Below are 26,155 nucleotides of genomic sequence, written 5' to 3' on the forward strand. Positions count from 1 at the left end.
AGTGAAGTAACTTTCCCAAAGTCACACAACGGACAAGTGGCAGATCTAGGGTTAGAACCCACGACCTCTGGCTCCCAAGCTGAGGCTCTTTCCACTAAGCCACACTGTTTCTCCTATACCTACAAAGACATGCAAACATATCACCACTTACAAAGGCACGCATAAAAATTGAAATAATGCACAAACTTAGAGGCACACAATAACATCAGCAAACCTTTAGCCAACACACAGACACACAGTCGTAGACGTGCACAACGAACATGCATACATATGGGCCTCACACAGACACGTAGACCTAGACCCACACAAAGAGACATCCCAACATATTTACAGTGACACATAAAATGAATACATAAGCAGAAGGCCGGGGCACACCTCTGCCGCTGCCAAAATCCTTAAAATCATGACAACCACACCCCAAACTGACCAGCTCTCCTTCCTCCCCAGACTTCTGGAATCTGAGATTTGTCAAATACTAAAGGGCTAAGGGATGGATTGGGAAAAATTAGTTGTAGTTTACCTCCAAAGAATTCTGAGACTTTTACTTTTAACACTGTAGCTTGATTTCTTAATTTGACTAGGCAGCAGGAGGGCAAAAAAGGGGTAAACCACCTCTCTGTATATATTGAGTTTTCAACTTTTTCTATCCCACTCTTTTACTTTATACAAATGCCACTTTCACACCATACCCCTTTAGGTCAGGCGGTCTTTTTTCAGTGGGATAGTAGTTGGCAGGGGTAAGGTGTCAGTGTCAGTCAATCCTCTTGACTTCTGAGCCTCTCTGAGAATCAATCAGTGATATTTATTGAACACTTACTGTTTATTGAGCATTTACTATGTGCTTGGGAAAATGCAGTACCAAACGGTAATACTCAAGGATAACTTACAAGTGAGGGCCAAGTGGTGCTTGCAGCTGAGGATATCTCAGAGATATTCTCTTCTAACGACAGGCTGCACCTTTTCTCCCTACCCGCTGCCTACGTACTGGGAACTGAGCAAGAGGGTGTGAATGGCTCAGTGCCAAACATCACCACTACTGCAAAAGTAATTCAAGTACATGACTTCCTGGTGGAAAGACTTCCCTATCCCCTTTTCACTATTGGTTTCTCCACAATGCCCACCTTTAAAGGCAACGGACCAGAAACGATGCTCTCTTGTATCTTCATGGACACGGTGTGAAAGGGTACAATAGATTTTCTCTCAGATTTACTCATGAATACAGTTTCCTCATCTTCAAATCAAAGGCAACTCTACCACTCTTACCTAGAATGCATCGTGGCTCAGTGGAAAGAGCCCGGGCTTGGGAGTCAGAGGTCATGGGTTCGAATCCCGGCTCTGCCATTTGTCAGCTGTGTGACTGTGGGCAAGTCACTTCACTTCTCGGTGCCTCAGTTACCTCATCTGTAAAATGGGGATTAACTGTGAGCCTCACATGGAACAACCTGATTACCCTGTATCTACCCCAGTGCAGCGTGGCTCAGTGGAAAGAGCCTGGGCTTTAGAGTCAGAGCTCATGAGTTCGAATCCCAGCTCTGCCACCTGTCAGCTGTGTGACTGTGGGCAAGTCACTTAACTTCTCTGCGCCTCAGTTACCTCATCTGTAAAATGAGGAAGAAAACTGTGAGCCCCACGTGGGACAACCTGATTCCCCTGTGTCTACCCCAGCGCTTAGAACAGTGCTCTGCACATAGTAAGCGCTTAACAAATACCAACATTATTATTACCCCAGTGCTTAGAACAGTGCTCTGTACATAGTAAGCGCTTAACAAATACCAACATTATTATTATTACTATGCTGAGAAAGCAAACAACTCTATTTCTTACCTAGAACAAATAATTATACTGAGAAAGCAGGTTCATGTCATTATCAATGGTATTTATTGAGCACTTACAGTGCGTACTAAGAACTTGAGAGAGTACAAGTGGAAGACACACTGCTTGTCCACAGCCTGCTTACAGCCTGGAGGGAGAGACAGATATTAATATAAATCCAACTATCCTTGTGTTTTTAGCCTCATCTAGGTAAAGGATCTGCAATAACTGTTATACATATCCACTGGAAAATCATCTCAGAGTAAGGACCTTGTTTTTTGACTGTTTGAAGATACTGCAATAATGTCTTCAGGAATTATTGAGAAACCCAATACACACTTCTGAGCCTCTCTGGAGCTTCTAATTTATTCTTTGGAAACACAACCCGATCCACATCTCTCCGCTCCTCATCTCTTCAGTGGTCTCTGATCTGGTTGAGTTCTGGGAAGTTTGAAGGTTTGGGGGGCTGCATTTTTTTCTGTTGGTTTTTTTTCCCTAGTTCACCTCTTACCTATACTGTAAGCATCAAACACTTCTGAAAAAGTTATTAGAAATCTGCCGAAGAAGAAAAAAGCCGCTGGATTGTGCAATTTTGGGGGTGAACCATCTGCAGGAGAAATTGGTACTTTATGCCTAAGGAAGTTATTTTAAAAGCACTTACAAGGCTGGAGTGTCTTGAATGAGTCTGAATTAAATGATTTCCTTCACAATAGACTGGCAATTCTTCTGGTCCTTTAATTGGCAATTCAATTTTAAATGGTATTATTTTCCCCCATTAACCAGATAATGATATTTCTGTAAATAGGGAGTAGGCCAAAGTCTACAAAAGCACTTCCAAACAGAGTCATTCCTGTTTAGCTTTCTTGCAACGATTTTTTCTTTTTTAAAAAACAACGAAAGGTCTTGGCAGCCATTTTCCTTGGTCACGTCAATCAATCAATCATGCAGACCACTGTACTAAGCTATCGGAAGAATGCACTCTTGAATTGTACAGTGCAATTCAACAGAGTATGTAGACACATTACTTGCCTTCAAGGAGCTCCCAGCCTAACACGTGACAGACAATAATCAATCAATCGATCGATCAATCGTATTTATTGAGGATTTACAGTGGGCAGATAGCTGTGCAAAGCGCTTGGGAGAGTAGACACATTCCTTGCCCACACTGAGCTTACAGTCTAGAGGACAATAAAGTAAATTACAGATATGTACATAAGTCCTGTGGGGCTGAGTGACGGTAAGGGCTCATGTTTTTGAGATATCTACATTGTCCTGTTTTCTTTCCAGCTCCACGAAGGATGGCATGGCTAGTATTTGGAAAACTCAGTGTACAGACAGAGTCCCAGAAAAAACTCTCCACGAAGAGCTGGACTTTTCATCTGAGGCAGCTGTTTCTGAACTGGCCAGAAATCCCTCTCTCCTGTATTTACATCATTGCAGTAGCTATTTGTCATCATATTTGCAAAATTAATTTCTCTTCAAACAGAGGATCCTACAAATTACCAGAGATAAATAAGCCATAATTTTGGCTGCCAGATTTCATGGAATTGCATCTGTCCACTGGGCAGAACGGTATTGAACTCCAATTACAGGTTCCTGGTAATGAACGTGTCATGGCAAGGACGTTAGGATAAAAATCAGGTTAATCACAGAGATTGGTAAATGGGAACATTCTTTTGGTCCTTTGGATGTTATCCTGATGGAGTAGCTAGGATTTTCTCTGAAAAAGACCGAATGTAAAGCATGAACTTGGAACATCACACCCACCACAGTCTTTAAATGAGCCCTTTTTGTCCACACCCACACAAGGGAAATTTGGGAAACTGTACAGCACACTGCTGCAGGTGTGGTGCCTTATAACAACACCCTAAACTGTCCCCTGATGGTCTGACTGGAAAGAGCTAATGCTATTCCCAAGGTACCTAACAATACCAATCAATCCTATTTATTGAGTGCTTACTGTGTGCAGGGCACTGTACTAAGCACTGGGGAGAGTACAACATAACGGACACATTCCCTGCACTCAGAGAGCTTACAGCCTAGAGGGGGAGGCATTAATATAAATTAAATAAATTAAAGATATGTGCAGGTGGGGAGGATGAATAAATGGAGCAAGTCACAAGATGGAGTGGAAGACAATTAAATGAGGGCTTAGTCAGGGAAGGCCTCTTGAAGGAGTTGTGTCTTCGGTAATGCCTTGAAGGTGGGGAGAGTAATTATCGGCCGGTTATGAAGAATTAAGGCATTCCAGGCCAGAGGCCGATAATTACTGTGAGCCCCACATGGGGCAATCTGATTACCTGTATCTACTCCAGCAAACAGTGCTTGGCACATAGTAAGCGCTTAACAAATACCATCATTATTATTACAAGTCCAGTGCCTTGGCAACACAGAGGGGATGATGAATAGGAGTGATGAGAGCTTAATAAAGATAAAATGATTCACTCCACGAGCTGATTCACTCCAGTGACATTAGCCCACCTAACCCTGTTTTGCTTGCTTTCCTCTTATGTCACACTGCATCATTTCGAGCCATTCCGTTATTATAATTCCAAGAAAAGTCACACCCCACAGCACGGATCAACACCCTGGTCTCAGAAATATAACAACGGGAAAACTGAGACCTGCAGGTGCAAAGTCAGCATATGGGAGACAAAATTTATAACCCGCATCCCAGCTTTGCCACTTGCCAGCTGTGTGACTGTGGGTAAGTCACAACTTCCCTGTGCCTCAATTCCCTCATCTATAAAATGAGGATTAAGACTGTGAGCCTCACGTGGGACAACCTGATTACCCTGTATCTACCCCAGCGCTTAGAACGCTGCTCTGCACATAGTAAGCGCTTAACAAATACCAACATTATTATTATTATGAAGGTCACCTCTACTGGGCAAACAGGTGTCGGAAAAGCAGGGGCCCTATACTGTCACTCATGGGAAGCAGCATGGCCTAGTGGATAGAGCACGGGCCTGGGAGTCAGAAAGTCACGGGTTCTAATCCTGACTCTGCCGCTTGTCTGTGTGGCATTGGACAAATCACTTCACTTCTCCAGGCCTCACCTCAGCTGTAAAATGGAGAATAAGATTGTGAGCTTTATGTGGGACAGGGATTGTGTCTAACCCTATTTACCTGTATTCACCCCAGCATGATGAAAAAAATCCACCTCCCCATAACCCCATTCTGCATGATGTCATGCATATATCTGTAAATATCTGTTATTTATTTATAGTATATTGTCTGTCTTCTGCTTTAGACTGTGAGCTCATTGTGGGCAGAGAATGTGTCTGATGTTATATTGTATGCTCCCAAGCGCTTAGTACAGTGATTTGCATACAGTAAGAGCTCAATAAACATGACTGATTGAATGAATGAATGAATGTCATTCCATTCCATTCCTCCACGACGCCTAAACATTGCCCCCACCACCTCCCCAAAAACTAAGGCACGGGCTTACTTTGGTGACTGTCTGAAGCTGGGCCTGGATTGCCTATGCTGGGGTTCTACTGTCTGATCCCCCAACTTCGGCTCTCTCTCCACCCCATTTTTCCCTATTCCCAGGGGCAGAAAACAGGATCTAACTGCAAGGAAGGTATATGGAATGATATGGGGCAGACGAGGTGGGAAGGTCATTTGGAAGGAAGAGGTGGTCATCCCCCTAGCCTCCTAATTGTACCCTGCTGCTCATGGACCAAACGTTCCCTCCATTCTTCCCCTCCAAAAGTCTTCTCTCCACCACCTCTCTGGGCCACTGCTCTCTCTGCCCCAAACTGTCTTATCCAGAGAAAAACAAGAAAAAATGTTGGGGTGGGAAGGACAGATCAGGGTCGGGGTGCCACAAAGCAACCTGGAGGAAAGAGAAATGATGTTCCCACTTCTATTCTTCTTCAACCACTCCAGGTAATCTCCTGTTTCTTGTTCATTTCCGGGTCACCCGTGCTACCCCAACTACCTAGTCCCTCAACTGCCTCCACCCCAGGATCCTCAAAACCTGATCACTGGTTCACCACACCCTCAACCTTCTACCTCTGATTCACCGTTCCCTGGTAGTTTGGAGCTGGAGGGACAGGGCTTCCAATCCAGGACTCAGAAAGGGAGTGGACCAGGTCCTCACCATGCCCAGACTGCTGCAGATGGAAAACAACCAATAGTCCATGCTGGTATTTAGCTATTTTCATTCAGCCAGAGTTGTGCTGCGGTTCTAAAAAGAGCTGCATTAGAATAGCTTAGTGCATCTCTTGGCTTCTCCCTCCAGGAGCAGTCAGGAATACTGTGCGCAGGGTAATGTACTAAGCGTTTGGGAGAGTTCAGTGCAACGGAGTTACTAGATATGTTCCCTACCCACCTCGAGCGTACAGTCTATTTTTTTAACGGTATTTGTTAAGCGCTTACTACTACTACTAATAATTAGAATTATGGTACTTGGTAAGCCCCCTCTCAGGGTCACAGTTCCCAGTACTCTACCTGTCTCAACTACAGGCAGAGGCCTATCCATTCCTTTCCTAGCCTGGGCAGTGGTTAGCGAGGGGAAGGCCAACTGCTACAAGGAAAAACTCTCCTGTGTTGGGAAGGAACTGCATGGGAGAGAATCAAGGGTGAAGATTCAAGTTGAGTGCGTGGAAGGAGACAATGGTAAACCACTTCTGTATTTTTACCAAGAAAAGTCTATGGATGCACCACCAGAACGACTGCAGATGGAGGTGGGGCATTCTGGAAGAAATATGTCCATGGCATCGCTATGGGTCGAAGATGACTCCACGGCATAAGACTTGTTAAGCACTTACTGCGTGCCAAGCTCCGTTCTAAACACTGCGATAATCAGGTCAGACACAGTCCCTGTCTCACATGAGGCTCATGCTCTTAATCTCCATTTTACATATGAGGAAACTGAGGCACTGAGAAGTGATTTGCCCAAGGTCACACTCTGTGCCAAGCACTGTTCTAAACGCTGGGTTAAATAGCTACTCAGGTTGGATACAGTCCATGTCCCACAAGGGGTTCACGGTCTTTTTAAGATCATTATGGGCAGGGAAGTGTCCACTAATTCTGATGTATTGTACTCTCCCAAGCACTTAGGACAGTGCTCTGCACATAGAAGGTGGTCAAAAAATGTGATTGATTGATCAATCCCCATTTTGCAGTCGCAGTGACTGAGGTACAAAGAAATGAAGTGACTTGCAGTTCACACAGCAGACAAGTGACGGAGCTGGAACTAGAACCCAGGTCCTTCTGACTTATAGGCCTGTCTTCTATCCACTAGGCCATGCTGCTTCCTTGGGTCTATTTCCAGTGTCTATTGAATGTGAGTGAATGAACACTCACTTCTGAGGAAGATGGGTGAAAATTTCATTTCGAAACTGAGATTCTTCCCTCAGTTGGTTCACATATTTCTTATAAGAAACGAATATGTAAGGTAAACCCCAAATGGTTACGTAGACTGCCTTTAATGTTGCGGAATGGCATCTGCCTATTAAGGATCGCGTAGTTTAATTGAGAAGAATCTTAAGACCAACTGCCATTGTAATCATAGCAAGGGAGGCAGGCCTTTGTCAGACTCCTGAAATCGCCTGACAAGGGTTGATAATGGCTGCACATCAATCAGACATCGTGGGAATATTTTCTCTAACTCCAAAAAACTCTATTAGACGGGTAATTGCCTTCTCCTTTCCAGCCCTAGATAACACACGATACATTAGCTGAAGGATGTAAAGGGCAATTTGAAGCTAATTTCCCCATGTACTTTTGAAAAATCCAATTGGCATGATAATCAAGAAGCCATTTTCCTGAGGAGAGGAGGAATGAAAGAGGTAGAAGGAGTTAAGAGAAATCTAGATTGGGTCATATCAGTTTTCCCGTGTGTCAGGGCAAACCAGAGCTGTACTGAGCCCCAGTCGTATTTCTGCTCTAACTTTAAAATCTCACAGTCACACATGTAAACATCCATACATGCAGATGCACTTATGTACATAAACACATACACATAGACATACACAGAAATCCCTATACGTGCAGATTCCCACATACAGATGTGACGTCTTCAGGTAGACGAATATTGCACGCACACACTCAAACAAGACACAACCAAATTTCATCTCTTTTCAGGCCTTATTTAAAAATCTCACATCAATAAGATGCAGTTTATTTTTATAAACCTCCAGAGGGGTCTGCCCCAGAGTTCCCTAGGTCTCAGATTCCAGTGACCTCTCTCTTTCTGTCTTGTCTCATGCTGTCAAATCGCCTCCCACCCATAACGACCCCATGGACCCGTGTCTCCCGGAACAGCCCACCTCCGACAGCAATCGTTCTGGTAGTGCAGCGATAGAGTTTTCTTGGTAAAAATGCAAAAGTGGTTTACCATTGCCTTCTTCCACGCAGTAAACTTGAGTGTCCACTCTTGACTTTCCCATGCCACCGCTGCGGGTGAGTTTTGACTTGTAGCAGGTTGCCTTCCACTAGTTAGCCAAGGCCCAAGCAAGGAATGGAATGGGTTAACCTCTGCGATTATACCTCTGAGATTATTATCTTCGGATCTCCTGGGAGCCAGCAGAGATAGGAGCAGTCATTGTTCATCTGCTGAAATTCAATTTGGAGGAAAGTTATGGAGAACCGATTGCTAGAAAGTTTGATCGACAATATTTAAGAGTGGAGCCTGGCATTTCATCCAGACCCTATCAGGGTCAGGCAAGAAGTTATTCAGGAGTCAGCTGACAATTTTTCCCATTTAGTTTCCCCCAAACAAAAAATCTATTCTGCAGAAAGGCAGTCTCTCACCAGAGTTTCTCCTTAGAAGTCCCAGTTTTAGTAAATCCTCTTTCAGTGTTTTCCCTCATTGCCCTATTTTGATATATTTGTGTTTTTCCCTGATTTTTGGAGGGAAGTGGGAAAGACCCTACCCACCTTCACTGCCATGATGCCTATTAGGCTCTCTGTGAATCATTTTGAACAAAGCCGTGGCAGAACAAGTGAGGTCTCAGGGGTGACTTGAGGTTTCTACGTTCTCAGAGTTATTAACGCTCTCTATAACATCATCCTCTAGCCAATCGACTGAAATTCGCCAAAATTTGCCTGAATTACAAACTTAGAACTAAAATCCAGTATTCCTAAAAAACAAGCCAAGCAGAACTTAGTGCAAAGATCATTGAAAACAAAAGCTTCTAGAGGCTGGAGAGGGCTTATATTTGCTTACCCGTTACCCATTCCTTTCTGCATCGAGCAGAATTCTCCGGCTATTGAATGTAAGGCATTTGTACAACTCTGCCCCTCCTATTTCTCTACTCTCTCCCCCAACTCTACCTCAGCTCTCACTCTCTATTCCTGTCACGCTAACCTTTATTTTATTTTATTTACTGTTTTTCCTGCTACTTACCTCTTGCTCCCTCGCAACCTTCTACCTGGATCTCCTTCCCCTTTCAAATCTAGAACACACATCTTCAAAACCCTTCTGAAGGCAGAGCTCCTTCGGAAGATGAATTGTATTTTTTTAATGACATCTGTTAAGCATTTTCTGTGTGCCAGTCCTGTTCTAAACGCTGGGGTAGATAAAAAGCAATTAGGTAGGACAAAATCCTTATCCCACAAGGGGTTCACAGTCTTCATCCCCATTGTACAGGTGACAAAGCTGAGGCCCAGAGAAGTTAAGTGATTTACCCAAGGTCCCCCAGCAGACAAGTGGCGGAGCCAAGATTAGTACCCAGTTCCTTCTGACTCCCAGGCCCCTCAACTGCCACTTCGATACTTCTAAAGCCTCAAAACACATAAGCACACTCACAATCACTCATAGTACTTATGTACATATCTTACATACCCATTTATCAGGCATGAACTCATTTACATAGCCATTTTCCTCCTTTCTTCTCTCTGTAAATTGTCTTTGTCTTTTCCAAATGTTTGCCACACTAGTCCTGCTCCATCCATGGTAGGAGTTCCTTTCAAAAATTCCTCATAGTTCTAAAAATGCAAGCTAGAATCTGTCAGTCTCATGCTGCCAAGGAAAGTGTATTTTTTCTGTGAATTGTACCAGGGGAAATAGCTACCTTTGACCAGAATCTGCAACAGGGAAAGAGCAAACCCCTGACTTCAAGGGAGCATATGTAGGAATTGCTTTAACTAATGCCGCAGTCTGCTGGCTCCCACCCCTCCAAGATGAGGAACCTGGCATTCCTGGATTCCTCCGCGTTTCAGATTGCCCACCGTCGCTACCGTGCCTTACCACCCCGCCACCTCTCTGAAGAGATCGGAGCGAGCCATAGCCCCTCTAGACTGTAAGCTCCTTGAGGCCAGGAATCGGTGTGGCTCAGTGGAAAGAGCACGGGCTTGGGAGTCAGAGGTCATAAGTTCGAATCCCAGCTCTGCCACTTGTCAGCTGTGTGACTGTGGGCAAGTCACTTCACTTCTCTGTGCCTCAGTTACCTCATCTGTAAAATGGAGATTAACTGTGAGCCTCACGTGGGACATCCTGATTACCCTGTATCTACCCCAGCGCTTAGAACAGTGCTCAGCACATAGTAAGCACTTAACAAATACCAACATTGTTATTATTATTATTATTGTTGCATTGTATGTTCCCAAATGCTTAGCACAGCGCTTTGTACACGATAAGCACTCAATATATACTGGTGACTGAGTCAGATCAGTGATGTGGCACCAAGGGAAAAGAAGGGGTGTAGAGTTGTGGGAAGGTGTAGGAGAAGTTGTTAGGTTTATAAACTCAACATAAAGAGTGCCTGTCTATTGGTGACATATAAAAAATTGCCTCTGTCTTCCACTCCCTAGCTCTGCATGCCTTTAATTGTTGGGGAAAGTGGTAAGTTGTGTTTACACCCATAAAAAAAATGTGTGTTCTTAAGACTGATGACCCATCGGAAATACTTTTAAATATCCTGGGCCCAGAAGGCTATTCCTTGCTAAGCTGCAGCTCTTGCACTCTTGTGTCTGCTGCTTCTAACTCTTGGGTCTGTGATCACTGAAATACTGATTAGGGACATTTGGCAATATTCGGATGTCATGCTAATTGTTGCCAGCTTAGTGTCTGAGGCTAGCCATCTGCCGGGGCTTCCAGATGATGCTGGCAAAAGTTTGATCTGAGCTGTTTTCCAGGCTGCCTTGTGTTTCTGGTTTTTATTTACTAAAGGTGCTTGTTCCAGAGCATCAGTAAGAGTCCCATATGGAATGATGATATTACAATATAGGAAAACTAGGCCAATGCAAGGGTACAGGGTGGTTCTTTTTTCTCTCTGATACCTGCTGCTTCTCATTCTTGTTCTAACTGCCATCCACACCGCTTCCTTCTGCCTAGAAGCCGGTCCCTCTGAACAGTGAAATGTTCCTCTTCCTCATACGACAGTGGCATTCTGCTTTTATTAGCAGTGATCTTGGCTGTTTCTTTTTCCTTTGAATGTTTTGATTGAGTTTATGTGATGATCGAAGTAACTTTAGCTTCCCATTCCGGTGTTTCGTCATTTCTGTTGCACATCAACATGGTCTTTGAGAAATTCACCTCTAGCCCAAATTGGTACAATCAGAGACAACTGTTGCATTTTCTTTTCCAATTCTGCAGCATCATTTGTAGATACACCACAGATGTCAGTGAAGACAAGCAACATCAGTTGTTAGCCAATGAAATTCCCACTTTTTGTTGATTTTGTTGGAAGCCATTCCTGTAAAGCTTGTAAACATCCCTGGCAAGATTTTGTCATTCTGTTTTTGTTACCTTGCTGGAGTATACTGCATAGCTTTATGGCTCTTGGGCAGTGTGACTTTCATTATGCAATTGCAGTCTGTACGACGTTGAGTCAATTCCAATTTTGTTTAGTGCACTGAAGACTGTTGAATTCCACTGGACCAGGTGTTCATTTATAATTAATGATAAAGAAACAAACTGCCATTTAGAATTCTTGATAGTGTTCATAGAGCAGATGAGTGAAGTGGGTGAGATCAACTATTGAGTATCCAAAGCAGAATGCAACTTGATCTTTATTGCTTCAGATTTGTTTCTATGAATTTTCATATGATACTGATAAAGGCACTTTGTATTTTTAAGTGGAGAACAGTAGTTTTGAAGCCCTTCATTGACTTCTTTCTTCAAAGATAGTTCTGTTGATTTTCTTATCCAAATTAATGGACTACTGTTTGTTCTCACTGTTGTTCCAGATCCTACCCAGAGGAACACTTTTTGCTTTTCAATTCATTCAATCGTATTTATTGAGCACTTACTGTGTGCAGAGCACTAAACTACTCACTTGGAAGAATACTACATAGCAATGAACAGCCACATTGCCGGCTCACAGCGAGTTTACAGTTTAGAGTCTTTCAATATTTATCAATCACTGGCCTAAGACTGTAAGCTTGTTGTGAGCAGGGAGTGTGTTTGTTATATTGTATTCTCCAAAGAGCTTGGTAAAGTGCTCTGCACACAACAAGATCTCAATAAATTCATTCCTTCATTCAATCGTATTGAGTGCTTACTGTGTGCAGAGCAGTGAATTAAGTGGTTGGGAGAGTTCATTACAACAGTAAGTCACATTCCCTGGCCACAACAAGCTTACGGTCTAGAGTGGGGGAGACAGATCTCAGTAGAAATGAATAAAATAAAATTACAGATAAGTAGGCTGTTGAGGGGCTGAGAGAGGGGAAGAGCAAAGAGAGCAAGGAAGGGCGACACAGAGGGGAGAGATGAGGAAAAAAGGGGCTTAGTCTGGGAAGGCCTCTTAGAGGAGATGTGCCTTCAATAAGGCTTTTAAGGGGTGGAGGATAATTGTCTCATTTGAGGAGGGAAGGTAATCCAGGACAGAAGCAGGATGTGAATGAGGGTCGGCCGTGAGACAGAAAAGATTGAGGCTCAGTGAGAAGGTTAGCATTTGAGGAATTAAGTGTGTGGGCTGGGTTGTAGGAGGAGAGAAGCAAGGTAAAGTAGGAGGGAAGGTAGGAGGGAAGTAAGGTGTAGGGGAAGTTGTTTGGTGAAGAGTTTTTGTTTGATATAGAAATGGATGGGATGGGATTTTTTTGAGGAGCGGGGTGATATGTCCTGAATGTTTTTGTAAAAAAATGATCCTGACAGCAGAGTAACGTATGGACTAGAGTGGAGCGAGGCAGGAGGTTGGGAGGTCTGTAAGGAGGCTGATGCAGTAATTCAGTTGGGATAGGATGAGTGACTGTATAAACGTGGTAAGAGTTTGGTTGGAGAGGAAAGGGAAGATTTTAGTATTGTCGTGAAGATGGGACAAACAGGATTTAGTGATCGATTCAATACATGGGTTGAGTGAGAGAGAGAAATCAAGAATAATGCCAAGATTAGGGACTTGTGAGACAGCAAGGATGGCGGTGCCTTCTACGGTGATGGGAAAGTCAGGGGGAGGACAGGGTTTGGGTGGGAAGATAAGGAGTTCTGTTTTGGACATGTTAAGTTTGAGGTGATGGGAGGACCTCCAAGGAGAGAAATCTTGACGGTAGGAGGAGATACCAGAATGAAGAGAGGAAGAGAGCTCAGGGCTGGAGATGTGGATTTGGGTGTCATCTACATAGGGGTGGTAGTTGAAGCCATGGGAGTGAATGAGTTCTCCAAGGGAGGGGGTGTAGATGGAGAATAGAAGGGGACCCAGAACTGAGCTTTGAGGGACCCCTATAGTTAGGGGGTGGAAGGGAGAGGGGGAGCCCCCAAAGGAGACTGAGAATGAATGGCCAGAGAGATAAGAGGAGAACCAGGGGAAGATAGAGTGAGTGGAGACAAGGTTGAATAATGTTTCCAGGAAAGGGGGTGGTCCACAGGGTTGAAGGCAGCTGAGAGGTAAAGAGGATTAGGATGGAGTGGAGGCCATTAGCTATGGCAAGAAGAAGATATTGGTGACCTTGGAGAGAGCAGTTTCTGTAGAGCGAAGGGGATAGAAGCCAGATTAGAGGGACTCAAGGAGAGAATTGGAGGACAGGGATTTGAGACAGTTGGTGTAGACAACTCTCTTAAGGAGAGGAATGGAAGGAGAAAGATGGGGTGATAATTGGAGGGAGCCATGGGGTCGAGGGAGGGGATTTTTAGGATAAGGAAGACATGGGCATGTTTGAAAGCAGTGGGGGGAAAGCCACTGGAGAGTGACTGGTTGAAGATGGCTGTTAGAGAAGGAGGAAGGACACAGTAAGCGCTCAATAAATACAATTGAATGAATGAATGAATGAGGAGGGACCTGGGGGCTGGTAGATAACAGCTACTAGAATCTGAAGTGGATGGTAGAGGCAGATGATATGGGCTTCAAAGGAAGGGAAAGAAAGAGATGGGGAAGGTGGAACGGTGCAAAAGCTGCATTGTGGTGCAAGAAGGAAGCCAACACCTTCCCCTTTTCCAGTGAGTCTGGGGGAGTGGGAGAAGATGAGACCCTCTCTGGAGAGAGTAGCTGGAGAGACCACATCATCTGGGGAGAGTCAAGTTTCAGGGAAAGCGAGGAAGAGTGACTGAGACAGGAACAGGTCAAGGAGAAAGGGAAGCTTCTCCATGATGAATCGGAACTTCCATAAGCCACACTTGGCAGAAGCTGCGGAGGGGACAGCACGAGGGGTGGGGAGGATTTGGACAGGAGCGAGTTGATGGGGGCCAACATGGGGGGAGTGGGATGAGGGGTGACGCTGGGACAGGAGGGCAGGCATGAGGCGGGGTGAGGGGGGTGGGGCGTAAGGGGAGGGGAGGAGTTGAGTGGCGGAGGGGAGGTGGCAGGGGAGGACTCGGATGGGCCGACAGGAGTGTGGGGATTGAAGGATCATGGTGGGGTCGGTGAGGTAAACAATAACAACAGCAACTTAATAAATGACAGCAATAAAATTGATTAGTTGATTGGTGTTTATTGAGCACTTACGGCATGCAGAGGACTGTACTAAGCTCTTGGGAGAGGACAATCCAATCCAAGACTTGGTAGGCATGCTCCCTGCCCGTATTCTAGCCATGCACAAGCTCTGATGGGGCATTTTATAGTCACTGCTCTGGATAGGCAGAATTTTCTTGCAGTGCTTATGAAGATGGCTTAAACCGATCCCATTTGATCCCATTTTTTTCAGCTGGGCATTTTTTGGTGTTTGGGACAAAGGGCCGGAGAAGTGGCTCTGAGATTGGCTTATTATTATTATCATATCTGTTAAAGCCCTTTTCTATGTGCCAAGCACTTTGAAAGGTAGATAGAAGTAGATACAAGTTAATCAGGTTAGACAGAGTCCCTGTCCTACATGGAGTTCACAGTCTAAGTAAATGTCAGAGGAGGCTTCAGATATCCTGTTAACATTGAAGTCACGCTTGTGAGCTATGGGAAATCGACAGTTTAGAACTGGTTTCGCCACAAAGTTGTAACTCAGTTCTTGTTCCACTAGTCACTTAAGTGTTTTCCTGTCGATAGGTGTTATGATCTAAAGCCAGATGTCTTTTATACCTTTTAAATTAAACTGTCTATATAGATCTAGTTAACAAGTTCAGTGTCATTCTCCCATTTATCTTTCAGAGTTTTAACTGTGTTATGCTGTCTTAGATGCCACAATCTAATCTTGATGTGTCATAAATCAGTCTGAGATCAGGAAAACACAATGTACTGTAATAAAAGTGCTTTGATGTTTGGCTGAAATGATCTTTTAAAGTACCCCAAAATTGCACATTTTCTTGACCTCTACTGCTGGTCTTTTTTGTTTTTCTCTCTTTTGAGATTTTAAGCCTTCTCTACATCATTAAATTTCTTCATTAAACATCACTGTTTTGACACAGTGTTTTTCAATATTGATCCATGGCTATTGATTAACTGGCTACACAATTTCACTTTTTAAATGGCTTTTTTACTATGTCACAAGGAATTGCTGAAGTTTCTTCCTCTAGTTTAATTACTGAAGTTATTAACCTTATAGGAAAAATTATATTTCCCTCAGACCCAAAGGTCCAGCATCAATTTATTGATTGATCTGTTTACCTGGGTGATGAAATGGAGAACTGGGTGAGTAAAAGGTTAGGCACGAACAACTATCAACTGCGTTTGAAGGAAGACTGCAGAACCCGAGACTCCAACAAACATCTGGTGATTGTCACCTTCTCCTCGGCCCCTGTCTACTATGTTGGCATACATTTCTGACATGGATAGTATTGTGCGCTTGCTATGTGACCTTGGGTAAGTCATTTCACTTCTCTATGCCTCAGTAACCTCATCTGTCAAATGAGGATGAAGACTGTGGGCCCCAGGGACCGTACACAGCCTGATTAGCTTGTATCTACGCCAGTGTTCAGAACAGTGCATGACACACAGTAAACGCTGAATAAATACCATCATCATTATTATTAATATTACAAGTGCTGAGGAAAGCAATAAATAAGTACATAACTGTTAGGGGTGGTTGTTGGGTTGATATGACTTGGGATGTTTGGATATTAATCAGGGATAGCTTGTTTGAAGAAGTGGGATTTTAGAATGGCTTTGAAGAGGGGGAGGGATGGCAGTTTTGTTTTGGGCAGTAGGGCAGGGTCCCTGGATGGGGAGATTTGGGGAGGAGCTAAGAGTGGGAGCTGAGGAATAATGCATGAAGAGAGCAGATATACAAGGTGGTCATAATTGGGGGAGGGCCTTGAAACCTACTGGAAAAAAGGTTTTATTGGATTTTAGCATGTATTCATCCTTGTAGCCATATTTCCATTCTCTTTTTCCTTCTGTGAGTGGGCCTGGGTGAGCCAGAGCCGTAGCTTGGACCCTGGATTTGAGATAATAGGAACAGTAGCATTTATTAAGCACTTACTGTGTGCAGAGCACAGAACTAAGCATGGGAGACAGTACCCAAGTGGAAATTAGATAACGATCCCGGTTCTTCACAGGGGCTCAGTGAATTTTTAGGTTTGAGAACCAGCGTGGCTTAGTGGAAAGAGCCCAAGCCTGGGAGTCAGAGGTCATGGGTTCTAATCCCGGCTCTGCCACATGTCAGCTGTGTGACTTTGGGCAAGTCACTTAACTTCTCTGTGCCTCAGTTACCTCATCTGGAAAATGGGGATTAAGACTGTGAGCCCCACGTGGGACAACCTGATTACCTTGTATCCACCCCAGCTCTTAGAACAGCACTTGGCACATAGTAAGCGCTTAACAAATATCATCATTATCATTATTATTATTCTACCTGGACATTATTTGGTGCCTGCCTCCCCTGCTGGGTTGTAAACTCTTTGAGAGAAGGAACCACATCTATCAAAACTACCCTTCACTCCCAAATGCTTAGCATAGTACTTTACACACAGTGAGTGCTCGATCAATCAGTGGCATTTATTGAGCACGTTCTATGTGAAGAGCACTCTACTAAATGTTTGGGAGAGAGTACATTACAACAGAGCCGGTAGAAGGGTTCCCTGCCCACCCGGAGCTTACGTCTACAGCGGTAGACAGAAATTAAAGTATATTACAGACACTGTGAGACTGAGGATGGGATATCAAATGCTCAAAGCAATCAGATCCAAATGTATAGGTGAAGCAGAAGAGGGGCAGTAGGGAATGAGGGTTTAAATGGACCTCTTGGAGATGTGATTCTAATAGGGCTTTAAAGGTGGGGAGAATGATAGGAAGTTCCGGCCCAGGGGAAGGACATGAATGAGAGAGTCCGTGGCGAGATAGATGAGATCAAGGTACAGTGAATAGGCCAGCACTGGAGGAGCAAAGTGTGCTGGCTGGATTTTAGTAGGAGATCAGCAAGGTATGATAGGAGAGAGTGGGCTAATTTAGTGTTGGGTAGGAAGTTCCTGCTTGATGTGGAAATGAATGCCGAATTGTACTTTACAAGCGCTTAGTATAGTGCTCTGCACACAGTAAGCACTCAATAAATACGACTGAATGAATAAATGAATGAACTGTAACCTCTACAGAAGGTCATGGGTTCGAATTCTGACTCTATCACATGTCAGCTGTGTGACTTCACTTCTCTGTGCCTCAGTTACCTTGTCTGTAAAATGGGGATTGAGACTGTGAGCCCCACATGGGACAGTTCTGTGTCCAACCTGATATGCTTTTACCTACCCTAGTGCTTAGTACAGTGCCTGGAACATAGTAAGCACTTAACAAATACTATTATTATTCTTATTACCAGCTCGCCACCTGGAAGAAGGCAGGGCAGGTGCCTTCCCCATAGACGAAACCACATCCATCTAACCCCTGATCTTCGCAGACTGCCACTGACAGCTCCTTATAAGTCATGGCTAGGGGACCTCAAAGGCACAATAACTGTCCAATCCTGCCTTAGCACGTAAAATCAACCTGCAGAGGATTTGCACCTTTCCTGCAAGTGGGGCATCACCCTCTGCCTCTTTCAGTATGCCTCTTCAAAACTCTTGGCCGAGATCACTGCTCAGGAGCCTTTTCTATTTGGAAATAGCCATCTGAATTAGCATTTTATACCCAAAACATCGTTCGACCTGAACGTGGGTGATCAAACCTGGCAAATCGATTACTCACAAAGATCAGGTTTGCTTAAAATTCTCTCTTTTTCCTCTTAGTCTTTTAGGTTTATTTTCTTTATGAACAGTCCGACGATTTGCCCTAGTATGATGACACAATCATAATTCAGTTTAATTAAACTCCATCTATAGAGCGATCATTGAGGATATTCATCTGTGTGAGTGAAAATTGATGAATTAAAGTAGGTCAAGTGTTTATCCATCAGGATAAGGGGACTAAGCTTGTATGTTGTGTTGAAACCAAATAAACACTGTGTCCCCTATCACACCAAGATATCACTGTACTGTTTATTCCAATTCATCTTTTGTTTGACCATGAAACAAGAACCGAGATCCTTAGATTAATTTGAATTATTGAAGTGAATAAATGGATATCCACAGGGCCACATAGTGAGTGCGTATATACATATTACAACAAGTAGACACATTTATCTTCAGAATAAAATGGAAAATGATGCTAAGCGGACTTCTTGGCATAAAAGATAGAGTCAAAATCATGGAAATTTACTCTCCGAGTAAAAGCGTTGAAAATCTTAAAAATGGTAGGCTCTGAATATTTCACAAGGCACTAAAGAAATTTATCTTATGTTTTATTGAAAGAATCCATGTACTTGAATTTGATATAAGTGAACCAATATTTAAGGAACATCAGGTTTCAAGAGCTGAAAATCTCATTCTAGATAGTAGTAGTAAATAGCATTTATTGAATGCCTGCTGGATGCGGTACAATGTACTGAGCTAAATACTTGTAAAGCACAAAACAAGCAAGCAACACGCTAACAGAGGAGAAAGACCTAAGAGTATCGACAAGCAGAGTAATCAAAATAAATAATAGGATGTGCGATGGAATAAACATATACATATAAGACTGAAGGTGGAATAATAATAATAGTAATTATTATTATGGTATTTGTTAAGCGCTGATGTATGCCAGACACTGTACTAAGTGCTGGGGTGGATCGAAGCAAATCGAGTCCCTAGCCCACATGGGGCTCACAGTCTCAAACCCCATGTACAGATGAGGTAAATGAGGCACAGAGAAGTAAAGTGACTTGCCTGAGATCACACAGCAGACAAGTGACAGACCCAGAATTAGAAATCCTGACCTCTGACTCCCATACTGTACTCTATCCACTATGACACGCTGTTTCCCTCCATAAGGGACAGAAATGGCTGGTGGGTTCATAGTCTTTCAATCATTCATTCATATTTATCGAGCACTTAATGCATGCAGATCACTGTGCTAAGCACTTGGGAGAGTACAATATGACAAGAAACAGACACATTTCCTGCCCACAATGAGCTTTGGAATGTTAAGAATTAATTAGGGAAGGCATGTTGGAGGAGGTGAGTTTTCAGGACTCTGACCGTGGGAGGACAATGGCTTGTTTTCCAGATGGAGAGAATTCTAAGCTTGGGTAATACCACGGGCAAGGGAACGGACAAGAGAGAGAACAGAGTGAGGTATCATTATGAGTGATTGATTGATTGACTGAGGAATGAACACACCAGATTAGTGAAGATAACAGACAGTTAAGGTGGAATGAATTGGTGGAAGGCCCTGAAGACAACTGTGAAGCCTTTTTGCTTTATCTGGAGGGACCCAAGGAGCCGGTAGAGGACTTTTAGGAGTAGGGAGCTTATCCATGCAGCAGCAGCATGTAGAATAAATTGAGACTGGAGGCAGAGAGTCTAGTGAGGAGGCTGATGAAGTAGAATAATCACGCTACGATGACCAGAATTTGATCCAAAGTCGTAGCCGCTTGACTAGAGAGAAAAGAGCTTCTGGGAGATGTCCAGGAGGAACCAGTAGGACTTGGTAGTGGATGGATTGAAAGAGTTGAACGAGAGGGAGGCGTCAAGGATGAGGCAGAGGCTGCAGGCTTCGGGGACCAGAAAGGTGGTGATGTTAGCAAATGAATAGGAAAATGAGAAGAATGAGGTAGATTTCAAAAAGATGAGTTGTTTGGCCTTCAACATTAAATCTGAAGTGCCAGTGGGACATCCAAGGGGTGATGTCCTGGAAGCAAGGGGAAATGAGAGGTTTAGAGGTTAGGAGAGAGGTCGGAGGTTGGAGAGGAAGATTTTGGTGTTGTCCACATGAAAGTGGTAGCTGAAGCCAAATGAGCAGATGAGCTCCTCAAAAGAATGAGGGTAGAGCCAGAAACGGGGGGACCCAGAATAGCTTGAGGAGCAGCAGCATAGGCAGAAGAGGAGCCAGTGAATGAAACCAAAAAGGAGAAGCCCAGAGGAAGGAGGAGAACAGACAGTTAAGCCATTTTTGATTTGCTTTTCATCTTTCATCAGAGCACTGGAATCCAGTACATGAGCTGTTTTCTCACTGACAGATGGATTATTCCACGGTTTGGATCTGGAAAGCGTGGGTCCTTTATTTATTTTGCCAACCATTTTGGTTGAGCAAGAAATTAAAATTCCCTAAAAATCTGTCCCCCTTCAAACACTGTAACTGCTGATTGGTACTTTTTCCATTTTATGTTGTGGTGATGTTCTGATAACAACATCTAGAAAAAAAACGTTGTAGAGAAAAGCATCTCAAATCCAGCATTTTCTGGTAATCATAATAAAGACACTGAGCTTTTGAAAAATAAGGGGACAGTGACAAAAATCTGGAAAATGAAGAAGCAAATGAAGATAATAAATCACTTTTCCTCCAGAAAATGTATTATATTAGAGTGAGAGTACTTTAGGAGAAGGGAGTTAGCAAGAAATACCCATTTCAAAACGAGCTCCAACTCTGCAAACTCTTTCTGCTTTTTTTCCCCAATAGAAATCAGCCTTATGAGTATAGTAATTGGGGATTTTTGAAAATGCACAGACAGAATATGGAATTAGGTGTTAGGATGAGAAGCTGTCAAAATTGGTAAGAGCTTGGAATTATTAAGATTTGCTCTATTAAACACTAAGGAAGCTTTAAAGGCGATTTTGGAAAGTAGAGCATTTTCTCATGTCAAAGCAAGTAGCCCTTTTATTTCAAGGACATTTCGAGGCTGAGAGATGATGGAAAAGGGGAAAAGGAGACCAAAAAAGAGAGGGTGCAGAATAGGGAAAAAGGTAAAACAGGGAAAGAGCAAGGTAAAAGAGATGGAAGGAAGCAAATAAAGAGAGGAGAAAAAGGGAGAGGGAAAGACCTGGGTTCTAATCCCAGCCTGGACACTTGCCTGCTATGTGAACTTGGATAAGTCCCTTAATGTCTCTGTGCCTCAGTTTTCTCATCTGTAAAATGGGAATTAAATCGCTGTTTTCTCTCTCCCTTAGACTGTGAACTCCACGGTGAACTGTTTCTGATCTGATGCTATAATTACCTGCCTCAACACTCAGCACGGTGTTTGGCACACAGTAAATGCAGAACAAACACTACACTGATTATTAGTACTACCAGCATTTTAAATTTTATTAAAAGGTAAAGGGAAAGAAAAGAAGAGATTAAGGGAAGAGAAGGAAAAAAAAGGAGAAAAGAGAGATACTGAACATCCTTTCCTGCCTTAACTCTGCCCTCTCCTCTGCCAGGCAAAACTTCTTCTCCTCCCTCATCGACACCCATGCCCGTCACCCCCGCCGATTGTTCCGGACCTTTAACTCTCTCCTTAGACCCCCTGTTCCTCCCCCTCCCCCATCTCTCACCCCCAATGATCTGGCCACCTATTTCCTCACGAAAATCAACACAATCAGGTCTGAGCTCCCCAAAGTCACCCCTCCGCCTCTCCCCTCCCCACCACCAACCCTCTCCCCTACTTTCCCATCCTTCCCTGCAGTATCCTCAGAGGAGATCTCCTCCCTCCTCGCAAGTGCCACCCCCTCCACCTGCGCCTCGGACCCCATTCCCTCTCACCTTATTAAAACCATCGCCCCTGACCTCCTCCCTTCCTTAACTTCTATTTTTAACCACTCAATCTCCAAGGGCTCCTTCCCCGCTGCCTTCAAACTTGCCCACGTCTCCCCCATCCTAAAAAAACCCGCTCTTGACCCCACTTCCCCCTCCAGTTATCGCCCTATCTCCCTACTACCCTTCCTTTCCAAAATCCTAGAACGAGTCGTCTACGATCGATGCTTAGAATTCCTTAACTCCCATTCTCTCCTAGACCCCCTCCGATCTGGCTTCCGTCGCCTCCACTCTACCGAGACTGCTCTCTCTAAGGTCACCCATGACCCCCTTCTTGCCAAATCCAATGGCTCCTACTCCATTCTAATCCTCCTTGACCTCTCTGCTGCCTTTAACACTGTCAACCATCCCCTCCTCCTCCATACCTTATCTCACCTCGGCTTCACGGACTCCGTCCTCTCCCGGTTCTCCTCTTACCTCTCTGGCCGGTCATTCTCGGTCTCCTTCGCTGGCGCCTCCTCCCCCTCCCATCCTTTAACTGTTGGAGTTCCTCAAGGGTCAGTTCTTGGCCCTCTTCTGTTCTCCATTTACACTCACTCCCTCGGTGAACTCATTCGCTCTCACGGCTTTGACTACCATCTCTACGCAGATGACACGCAGATCTACATCTCCGCCCCTGTCCTCTCCCCCTCCCTTCAGGCTCGCATCTCCTCCTGCCTCCGGGACGTCTCCACCTGGATGTCGGCCCGCCACCTAAAACTCGACATGAGCAAGACTGAGCTCCTCATCTTCCCTCCCAAACCCGTTCCTCTCCCCGACTTCTCTATCACCGTGGATGGCACGACCATCCTTCCCATCTCTCGGGCCCGCAATCTTGGTGTCATCCTTGACTCGTCTCTCTCGTTCATCCGTTACCGAGACCTGCCAGTTTCACCTCTACGATATCGCCAAGATCCGCCCTTTCCTCTCCACCCAAACGGCTACCTTACTGCTACAGGCTCTCGTTATATCCCGGCTAGACTACTGTGTCGGCCTTCTCTCTGACCTCCCTTCCTCCTCTCTCGCCCTGCTCCGGTCTATTCCTCACTCCGCTGCCCGGCTCATCTTCCTGCAGAAACGATCGGGGCATGTCACTCCCCTTCTTAAACAACTCCAGTGGTTGCCTATCAACCTCCGCTCCAAACAAAAACTCCTCACTCTAGGCTTCGAAGCTCTCCATCACCTTGCCCCTTCCTACCTCTCCTCCCTTCTCTCTTTCTACCGCCCACCCGCACGCTCCGCTCCTCTGCCACCCACCTCCTCGCCATCCCTCGGTCTCGCCTATCCCGCCGTCGACCCCTGGGCCACGTCCTCCCACGGTCCTGGAACGCCCTCCCTCCTCACCTCCGCCAAACTGATTCTCTTCCCCTCTTCAAAACCCTACTTAAAACTCACCTCCTCCAAGAGGCCTTCCCAGACTGAGCTCCTCTTCTCCCTCTACTCCCTCTGCCACCCCACCTTCACCTCTCCACAGCTAAACCCTCTTTTTCCCCTTTTCCCTCTGCTCCTCCACCTATCCCTTCCCATCCCCACAGCACTGTACTCGTCCGCTCGAGTGTATATATTTCCGTTACCCTATTTATTTTGTTAATGAATTGTTCATCACCTTGATTCTATTTAGTTGCCATTGTTTTTACGAGATGTTCTTCCCCTTGACTCTATTTATTGCCATGGTTCTCGTCTGTCCGTCTCCCCCGATTAGACTGTAAGCCCGTCAAACGGCAAGGACTGTCTCTATCTGTTGCCGACTTGTTCATTCCAAGTGCTTAGTACAGTGCTCTGCACATAGTAAGCGCTCAATAAATACTATTGAATGTATGAATGAATGAAAAGATAGAGAAGAAGAAGAATGATGGTATTGGTTAAGCGCTTACTATGTGCCAAGCACTGTTCTAAGAGTTAGGGTAGATAAGTTAGGTTAGAAAAAGCTCCTGTCCCACACTGATAAGCGAATAAATAACAAGGGAGCTGTCACTTTGAGAAAACATTCTAAATAAAGGCATTAGGAAGCTGTCCCCGGCAATGAGCAAGTTTCATGAAGAGCAAGTGAAGATGGGAAGGTCAGAGATTTGGTAGAGGGGACTACAGCCGGCCCTCTGACATAACGGATTAGCCCCAGGAAGCCGAAAACCTCCACCCAGAAATCAGAAGCCTCACCGAGCAAGTCAAGCACGAAATGCTGTAGCTCGAAATGGGTGAAACGTGGAGCATCGACATGCAATTGGAGAGGAACAATGAATCAGTAGTTTCGATTAAGTCCTTACGATGTGTGAAGCACTGCACTAAACTCTGGGAAGTGACCCTGGATAATTTTAGGTTCTGTCCTTGCCCACACGAGAGTCACAATCTAAAGTGTTCAGGTAGAGGTGGAAACACAGGGAAAAATTCAGAGTTAAAATGAGTCAGGACAGGGAAAAAGAGATGAATTCGAGCAACTGAACAGTTTTAACCACAAAAAGTGCAAACCATTTTGGTGTCAAACTTTCAGACACTGCATTGTTCTATGCAAGGAGTCCTGAGTAGGAAATTGGCCCAACTTTCCCAACAGACTTTTTTTTTCATTTTTTCACTGGTATTTAAGTGTTTACTATATGCCAATACTAAGCACTGGGTTAGATACAAGAAAATAATAATAATAATAATGTTGGTATTAGTTAAGTGCTTACTATGTGCAGAGCACTGTTCTAAGCGCTGGGGTAGACACAGGAGAATCAGGTTGTCCCACGTGGGGCTCACGGTCTTAATCCCCATTTTACAGATGAGGTAACTGAGGCACAGAGAAGTTAAGTGACTTGCCCACAGTCACACAGCTGACAAGTAGCAGAGTTGGGATTCGAACTCATGACCCCTGACTCCAAAGCCCGTGCTCTTTCCACTGAGCCATGCTGCTTCTCTAGCATCAGGTGAGACAGAGTCTCTGTCCCACACAGGGCTCATAAGCTTAATCCCCATTTTACAGATGAGGTAACTCAGGCCTAGAGAAGTTAAATGACTTGTCCAAGATCATACAGCAGACAAGTGGCCATGCTCCTTCTCAGACTTCCTCCTGGAGATAACAGCAGGGAGAGAGGGGCCACGTCTTCAGATGGATCCTGTTTATACCCTGCAATGGACTGAGGGAGGGAGTTCTTTTTAAAAAAAAAATGGCATTTGTTAAGCCCTTACTATGTGTCAAGCACTGTTCTAAGCACTGGGGTGGATACAAGTTTATCAGGTTGGACACAATCTCTATCCCAAATGGGACTCACAATCTAAGTAGGAAGGAGAACAGGTATTTAATTCCCCATTTTCCAGACGAGGTAACTGAGGCACAGCAAAGTTAAGTGACTTGCCCAAGGTCACTTAAGCAGTTGGCAGAGTCAGGATTAGCATCCGGCTTCTACTCCCACCCAAAGTGGCTTATCTGGGGCAGTATCAGATAAAAGAATTGCAGTAGCCTAGATTCCATCTGCTTACCAATCAACAAATCATTCAATATATGAGCATCTACTGAGAACTTGATTGTAAACTCCTCTGCTTAGTACATGGCTCCACATACAGTAGGTGCTCAATAAATACCACCTATTTACCAACACAGAGCTAAGTGCTTGGGAGAGTACAATGGCAGGAAGACACAGGTGCCCTGCCCTCAAGGAGATTATATTTTAATGTGATAAAAATCAATCGGTTCAGCAGGGGAATGTATTGAGTGCTTACTGTGCTTGCACTAAGCACTTGGGAGAGTAGACTACAATAGAGCTGGAGGACATGATCCCTGCCTGCAAGGACCTTACAGTCTACAGGGAGAGAGATTAAAGTTACAGATAGGGAAATGGCAATCAATCAAGAAATAAATGGTATTTATTGAGCACTTACTATGTGCAGAGCACTCTACTAAATGCTTGGGAGAGTACAAACATAATAGACACATTCCCTACCCACAACGAGTTTACACTCCATAGGCAGAGTACAAGGATATGATTGACAATGAAAGCAGAAGGAAGAATAAGGATTTTGTGAGGAGTTGGGCAAATATACCTAAATAAAATGCC

The sequence above is a fragment of the Ornithorhynchus anatinus genome, chromosome 16 (genome assembly GCF_004115215.2).
Source record: "Ornithorhynchus anatinus isolate Pmale09 chromosome 16, mOrnAna1.pri.v4, whole genome shotgun sequence".
Classification (NCBI taxonomy): domain Eukaryota; kingdom Metazoa; phylum Chordata; class Mammalia; order Monotremata; family Ornithorhynchidae; genus Ornithorhynchus; species Ornithorhynchus anatinus.